At 42.3% G+C, this 7,500-nt stretch overlaps 1 protein-coding gene across 5 annotated transcripts in view; it reads right to left on the minus strand.

The window, feature by feature from the left end:
• Window positions 1-7,500, minus strand: part of LOC123520116 (RNA-binding motif, single-stranded-interacting protein 2-like) — a 221,726-nt gene that overhangs the window by 128,445 nt on the left and 85,781 nt on the right. The window lies entirely within an intron of this gene.

Genomic DNA, 7,500 nt, shown 5'->3' on the forward strand with positions numbered 1-7,500 from the left:
ACTTCCCTCTCCACACCAGCCCTGGGCCTCGGCGTCACAACCCACCTAGCTTTGAGAGACACCGAAAAAGCGCCTTTGAGGCTCCATACATGTAAAGAGATGTGCATAGAGATGTGTATAGTCTGAGAGTGCAGAAGCCATGGCCAGGCTAACTTAGGCCAGGACAGGACAGGTTGTCTCGTCCCCGTTCAACCAGCTGATGTTTGTTTACCTTTGACCGAATCAATACCCTGAGCTGGGCCCTCCCTTGCCCATCACTTCCACCCACTTCTTCTTCCCTCAACAAACTCTCCTTCTCGTCTTCCTCTTCCATCCCATTCCATCCAACAGGAGTCCTCAATCCGTCCCAATCCTCATCCTCCTTCCTTTCTACTCACGTCCATTCCTTTCTCTATTGCAACCCTACTCTTCTCCGGTACCTTCTCTTCTTAATTTTCTACAAACCAATCTTCCTTCACACACTCATTTTCTTTTCATTCTTACATTCATCAACAAGTCATCACCATCATCACATCACTATACCAATACTACCAAACCATCCCTCCATCAACAACACTAGTACTCCTACTATCTACCTACTCTCATAACTTAATAACAAAAATCAATAGCCATAGTTTATCACGCAGAAGGGGAAGAAATAATTAAAGAAGGGGAGGGAATGGGAAGGGATGATGTTGACGTGAAGGGAGTCGTATGAATTAGAAAAGGAATAATCAATTCAGGTCTTGCCTTCTCTTTAAGTAGACATGAGTGTACATCAGCTGCTCTAAAATTAACACCAAAAGAAGAATAAGAATAAGAATAAGAACAAACCATATTTTAATTTTTATATATTATTCCAACACACACACACACACACACACACACACACACACACACACACACACACACACACACACACACACACACACACACACACACACACACACACATATCTCTCTCTCTCTCTCTCTCTCTCTCTCTCTCTCTCTCTTAATCCGCAGCTAGAATGTCATGAATTTAAATATACAAAAGTGCAGCAGCAGCAGCAGCAGCAGCAGCAGCAGAAGCAGAAGAAGAAGAAGAAGAAGAAGAAGAAGAAGAAGAAGAGGAAATTATATTATCAGGATACGAATAGAAGAAAAAGAAATTTTATTTTTTGAGTACGAATAGAATAAGGGCAATAATAATAATGAAGATGATGATGATGAAGAAGAATAATAATAATAATAATAATAATAATAATAAGAAGAAGAAGAAGAAGAAGAAGAAGAAGAAGAAGAAGAAGAAGAAGAAGAAGAAGAAGAAGAAGAAGAAGAAGAAGAAGAAGAAGAAGAAGAAGAAGAAGAAGAAGAAGAAGAAGAAGAAGAAGAAGAAGAAGAAGAAGAAGAAGAAGAAGAAGAAGAAGAAGAAGAAGAAGAAGAAGAAGAAGAAGAAGAAGAAGAAGAAGAAGAAGAAGAAGAAGAAGAAGAAGAAGAAGAAGAAGAAGAAGAAGAAGAAGAAGAAGAAGAAGAAGAAGAAGAAGAAGAAGAAGAAGAAGATCAACAAAATAACGATGATGATGATGATAATGATGGAGAAAAAACAAAACAAAAGGACCACCTAAACCCTAAACTAACCTTCCACATCCACTACCACTTCCACCTTTTCCTCCTCCTCCCCCTTCCCTAGACTAGCTGGTCCTTGCTGTGGCTTCAACTAAATCGATCTGGTCAGCCAAGAGAGAGAGAGAGAGAGAGAGAGAGAGAGAGAGAGAGAGAGAGAGAGAGAGAGAGAGAGAGAGAGAGAGAGAGAGAGAGAGAGAGAGGGCTCGACTCTTCATTGGCTCCACCTGTGTGTGTGTGTGTGTGTGTGTGTGTGTGTGTGTGTGTGTGTGTGTGTGTGTGTTTCACTGTTTGGTTTGCTGCAGTCTCTGACGAGACAGCCAGACGTTACCCTACGGAACGAGCTCAGAGCTCATTATTTCCGATCTTCGGATAGGCCTGAGACCTGGCACACACCACACACCGGGACAACAAGGTCACAACTCCTCGATTTACATCCCGTAGCTACTCACTGCTAGGTGAACAGGGGCTACACGTGAAAGGAGACACACCCAAATATCTCTACCCGGCCGGGGAATCGAACCCCGGTTCTCTGGCTTGTAAAGCCAGCGCTCTAACCACTGAGCTACGGGGCGCGCGCGCGTGTGTGTGTGTGTGTGTGTGTGTGTGTGTAAAAGGAAGGATCGATTTTCACTTCTCATTTCGTTCCGCTGCATACGTGTACATAGACACGTACTTACACACACACACACACACACACACACACACACACACACACACACACACACACACACACAGTCTCGTCTGTCCCAGAGAGAGAGAGAGAGAGAGAGAGAGAGAGAGAGAGAGAGAGAGAGAGAGAGAGAGAGAGAGAGAGATGCGCGTGGAGGCAATCAGTAAGGCAATGGTGTGCGCATGGACGAACCCTATAATACTCGTAAAGCCTGTGGAAGAGGAAGACAAGGATAGGGAGACACAATTAGCGGGCCATTACCAGAGCGGTAGACTTCGTCTCCTTAGCGACCTTGAGCTTCATGTACGCTGGATAACGATCGCCTGTGTATAGCAGATGTATGCGTGCGTATGTGTGACGTACGTGACAGGTTTTTATGTATGTTTGTGTGTACTGAAGATGGGTGCTGAACGAGGAATACAAAAATTTATATAGGTATGAAAAAAAAAAAAAAAAAATATATATATATATATATATATATATATATATATATATATATATATATATATTAGTCAAAATTCAGGGACAAAATAATGTCTTAACACCTCTCTTAAAAGAAGTTAAGTCGTAAGAAGAGTTTAACAGTGAAATTTATGAATGATTAAGAAAACTAGTTAACTCTTGTATTAGAGGGTTGGATAGAATAGGGATGAGGGGAAGAATAAAGCCTAGTGGAGCGAGGCCGCAGGAGGAGGGGAGGCATGCACTTAGCAAGATCAATAAAGCAGTTAGCATGAAAATAGCGATAAAAGATAGAAAAAGATGCAGCACTTCGGCGGTGAGAAAGAGGCTGAAGACAGTCAGACAGAGAAGGGGAGTTGATGAGACAAAAAAATTTTGATTCCACCCAATCTAATAAAGCTGTATGAGTGGAACCCTCCAAACATGCGAAAGAGTACTCCATACAAGGACGGATAAGGCCCTTGTACAGAGTTAGCAGTTGGAGGGGCTAGAAAAACTGGGGGAGAAGCCGCAGAACGCATAACTTCATAGAGGCTGTTTTAGCAAGAGATGACATGTGAAGTTTCCAGTTAAGATTATGAGTAAAGGACAGAATGAGAATATTTGGTGTGGAAGTGGGAGACAGTTGAGTGTCAATGAAGAAGAGGGGATAATTGTCTGGAAGGTTGTGTCGAGTTGATAGATGGAAGAATTGAGTTTTTGAGGCATTGAAAACTACAAAGTTTTCTCTGCCCCAATCAGAAAACTTAGAGAGATCAAAAGTCAGGCGTTCTGTGGTGTCCCTGCGTGATCTGTTGACTTCCTGAAGAGTTGGACGTCTCTCAAAGGACGTGGAAAGATGTAGGGTGGTATCATCAGCGTAGGAGTGGATAGGGCAAGAAGTTTGGTTAAGAAGGTCATTAATGAATAATAGAAAGAGAGTGGATGATAGGACAGAACCCTGAGGAACACCACTGTTAATAGATTTAGGAGAAGAGTGGTCGTCTACCACGGCTGCAATAGAACGGTCAGAAAGGAAACTTGAGATAAAGTTGCAGAGAGAAGGATAGAAACCGTAGGAGGGCAGTTTGGAAATCAAAGCTTTGTGCCAGACTCTATCAAAAGCTTTTGATATGTCTAACGCGACAGCAAAAGTTTCACCGAAATCTCTAAAAGAGGATGACCAAGACTCAGTAAGGAACGCTAGAAGATCACCAGAAGAGCGACCTTGACTAAAGCCATACTGGCGATCAGATAGATTGTGAAGTGAAAGATGTTTAAGAATCTTCCTATTCAGGATACATTAGAAAACTTTACACAAGCAAGAGATTAAAGCTATAGGATGGTAGTTTGAGGGATTAGAACGGTCACCCTTTTTAGGAACATACTGAATGTAGGCAAACTTCCAGCAAGAAAGAAAAGTAGAAGTCGATAGGCATAGTTGAAAGAGTTTGGCCAGGCAAGGTGCAAGCACGGAAGCACAGTTTTTGAGAACAATAGGAGGGACCCCATCAGGTCCATAAGCCTTCCGAGGGTTTAGGCCAGAGGGCATGGAAAACATCATTTTGAATAATTTTGATTAACGACATGAAATAGTCAGAGGGAGGAGGAGAGGGAAGGGCAAGCCCAGAATATTCCAAGGTGGAGTTCCTAGCAAAGGTTTGAGAGAAGAGTTCAGCTTTAGAAACAGATGAGATGGCAGTGGTACCACCAGGATGAAATAAAGAAGGGAAAGATGAAGTAGTAAAGTTATTGGAGATGTTTTTGGCCAGTTGCCAAAAGTCACGAGGGGAGTTGGAGTTTGAAAGATTTATTGGAGATGTTTTTGGCCAGCTGCCAGAAGTCAAGAGGGGAATTAGAGTTTGAAAGATTTTGACATTTTTTATTTATGAAGGAGTGTTTGGCAAGTTGAAGAAGAGAACTTGGCATGATTCCAGGCAAAAATATAAAGTGCCTGAAATTCAGGAGATGGAAGGCTCAAGTACCTTTTGTGGGCAACCTCTCTATCATGTATAGCACGAGAACAGGTTTACAAGGTTTAGGTTGAGAAAAAGAATGATGAATGTACGCCTCAATGCCAGACACTATCAGCTCTGTTATGCGTTCAGCACAGAGATGGGTCTCTGACAAGGAAACAGCAGTCATTCCAGGGAAAATCAGATAATACATACTAAGGTCCCCCCAAACTGGCAGAGACAAAACGCCAAAGGCACCTCCGCTTTTGGGGATCCTGGCGAAGGATTGGAGAAATAGGGCAAGATATAGAAATGAGATTGTGATCGAAGGAGCCCAACGGAGAAGATAGGGTAACAGCATAAGCTGAAGGATTACAGGTAAGGAAGAAATCAAGAATGTTGGGTATATCTCCAAGACGGTCAGAAATACGAGTAAGGTGTTGCACCAGTTGCTGTAGGTCATGGAGGATAGCAAATTTGAAGGCTAGTTCACCATGATGGTCAGTCTAGGGAGAGGAAAGACAAAGCTAGTGGTGAACATTGAAATCTCCAAGGATGGAGATCTACGCGAAAGAGCAGAGGGACAGAATGTGCTCCATTTTGGAAGTTAAATAGTCAAAGAATTTACTACAGCCAGAGGAGTTAGGGGAGAGATAGACAGCACAGATAAATTTATTTCGAGAGTGACTATTGAGTCTAAGCCAGATGGTGGAAAACTCTTAAGACTCAAGAGCATCGGCACGAGAGCAAGTTAAGTCGTTGCGCACATAGACGCAACATCCAGCTTTAGAACGAAAAATGAGAATAGAGAAAGTAGGAGGGAACAGAGAAAGGGCTACTGTCAGTTGCCTCAGATAGCTGTATTTCGGTGAGGAAAAGATGAGATTTAGTAGAGGAGAGGTGGTGTTTCAGACTGAAAATTAGATCTAAGACCGCGAATGTTGCATAAGTTAATGTAGAAAAAGTTGATGGAGGTGCCAAGACATTTTGGGTCGCTAACGAGAGGGCAGTCTGACCTGGGGGCATTTCTGGTCCCCTCCCCAGAAGAGGTCTCCGAGGTTGGATTTAGAGTCACCATTATTTAAATCTTAAATTTTAAGTGAAGGGTGTGTGTGTGGTAAGTGCATGTACTTTTATGAGAAGTAGGAGAGTTGTGTTTAGAGGGCAGGCTGTGACTGCTCCCTTCTACAGCCACTTGAAATAATAGCAGTTTTATCGCTTTCTCAAGGAAGAAACATTAACTGTGATGGTGAAAGTCGTCTTCTTCGTTCTATATTTGCTAGTAGTAATAGTAGTAGTAGTAGTAGTAGTAGTAGTAGTAGTAGTAGTAGTAAAACCACTACACCTAGCTCATAAAAACCGAATATCACTACAATTTCAATATTTCCTGACACTGTCCAATGTAAAAGAGGCCCTCGCCCAATTTACCCCAGGCGGACAGTACAGGACATGCCCACATCTGGGGTGCGCATACATGTTCCACGCGGGGCCCTTGTTCGGGAGTTACCTTTCATAAAACTTGCCATGACGTAAAGATATTCTGATGACGCATAACCTTTTCAAATGTCCTATCCTCTGTCTCTCTCTCTCTCTCTCTCTCTCTCTCTCTCTCTCTCTCTCTCTCTCTCTCTCTCTCCACGGCCTCTAGTCCCCAAATGATCTAAAAATAAAGCCTTTTACTTCCTGATTTGCCCTTCTTCGCTCGCTCTGGTTTCATGTATTCATCTACTCATTATTTTTTACTGATCAGTTTTGTACGTTATTTGTCTAAGGCTTTTTTTTTTTTTTTTACTCCTATTTATTTTTCTCTCTCCTACTTAGTATTAATGGAATGGAATGTCGGTGTAAAGAAAGTGGTGGATGCAAGCGGGAGTATGGGGGGAAGTTTTGAATGCTTGAATGGGAAGCGGCTGGAGGACCTCGACTGGGATTTTCGTGCACCTGGTCCTATCAGGATATGATAGGTGGATAAGGCGGTATTTTGGTCCAACAGAGTCAAACCAGTTCAGCTTTCCGGTCGTGATGTGGTAAGATTAGGTTCAATCATGCTGTGTGGACTGTGAGAATCTACAGGACCTACAGAGTAAGCTATGTGTAAAGGGTAAGGCAGGAGGGCATGGGAATATGTTTGTGGGTGTGATTATAGGGACCGTGCTCTGAAACATTTTGCTCTTTCTTTATGACTAACAGGGTCCTAAATAGTGTCTCTCTGGATAGTAAAGTAAATATCTTGTTAATGTCCCCAAAATCGTAAAAACCATCCTTAAAAACCTTTTGTTCTCACCATGACTATTTTGAAAGGCTACAGAGATGACTAGCCTCATCTGCAACAGTTTTTCTCCGTTAGTAATGTAGAAAATCACCCCTAAAAACGCTCTATTATCTCATCATGACTATTTTCAAAGGTTACAGACATGACAAGTAGGGTTCTTAATATAATGTCTCGTATTAGTATTGTAGAAAGCTTGTTAAACTGTCACTAGAACCATTAGAAGGAAAAATAAAAACTCGTGTCATTTCAGCTCGAACTATCTAAAATTAATCGAAGTCCGGCCAGAAGGGTTTCGGAATACTGTTATAGATGTTCATGCGTGCAAATGAGTGTCTTGTTTATCCTGCCAACATTTGCCGGGAGTATCGGCGTGGCGTATCCAGTATCCAGACCATATATATTATTCTATTCATATGTCGATCCTTCCTTTCCGATGTTTTATTCATTCACTTACGGCTGCAAGAGCCCCGCGTGTCAGCACTCTCACAACCTACTTAGTGACACACACACACACACACACACACACACACACACACACACACACACACACACACACACACACACACACACACAGGA

The sequence above is a fragment of the Portunus trituberculatus genome, chromosome 46, assembly GCF_017591435.1.
Source record: "Portunus trituberculatus isolate SZX2019 chromosome 46, ASM1759143v1, whole genome shotgun sequence".
Lineage (NCBI taxonomy): Eukaryota > Metazoa > Arthropoda > Malacostraca > Decapoda > Portunidae > Portunus > Portunus trituberculatus.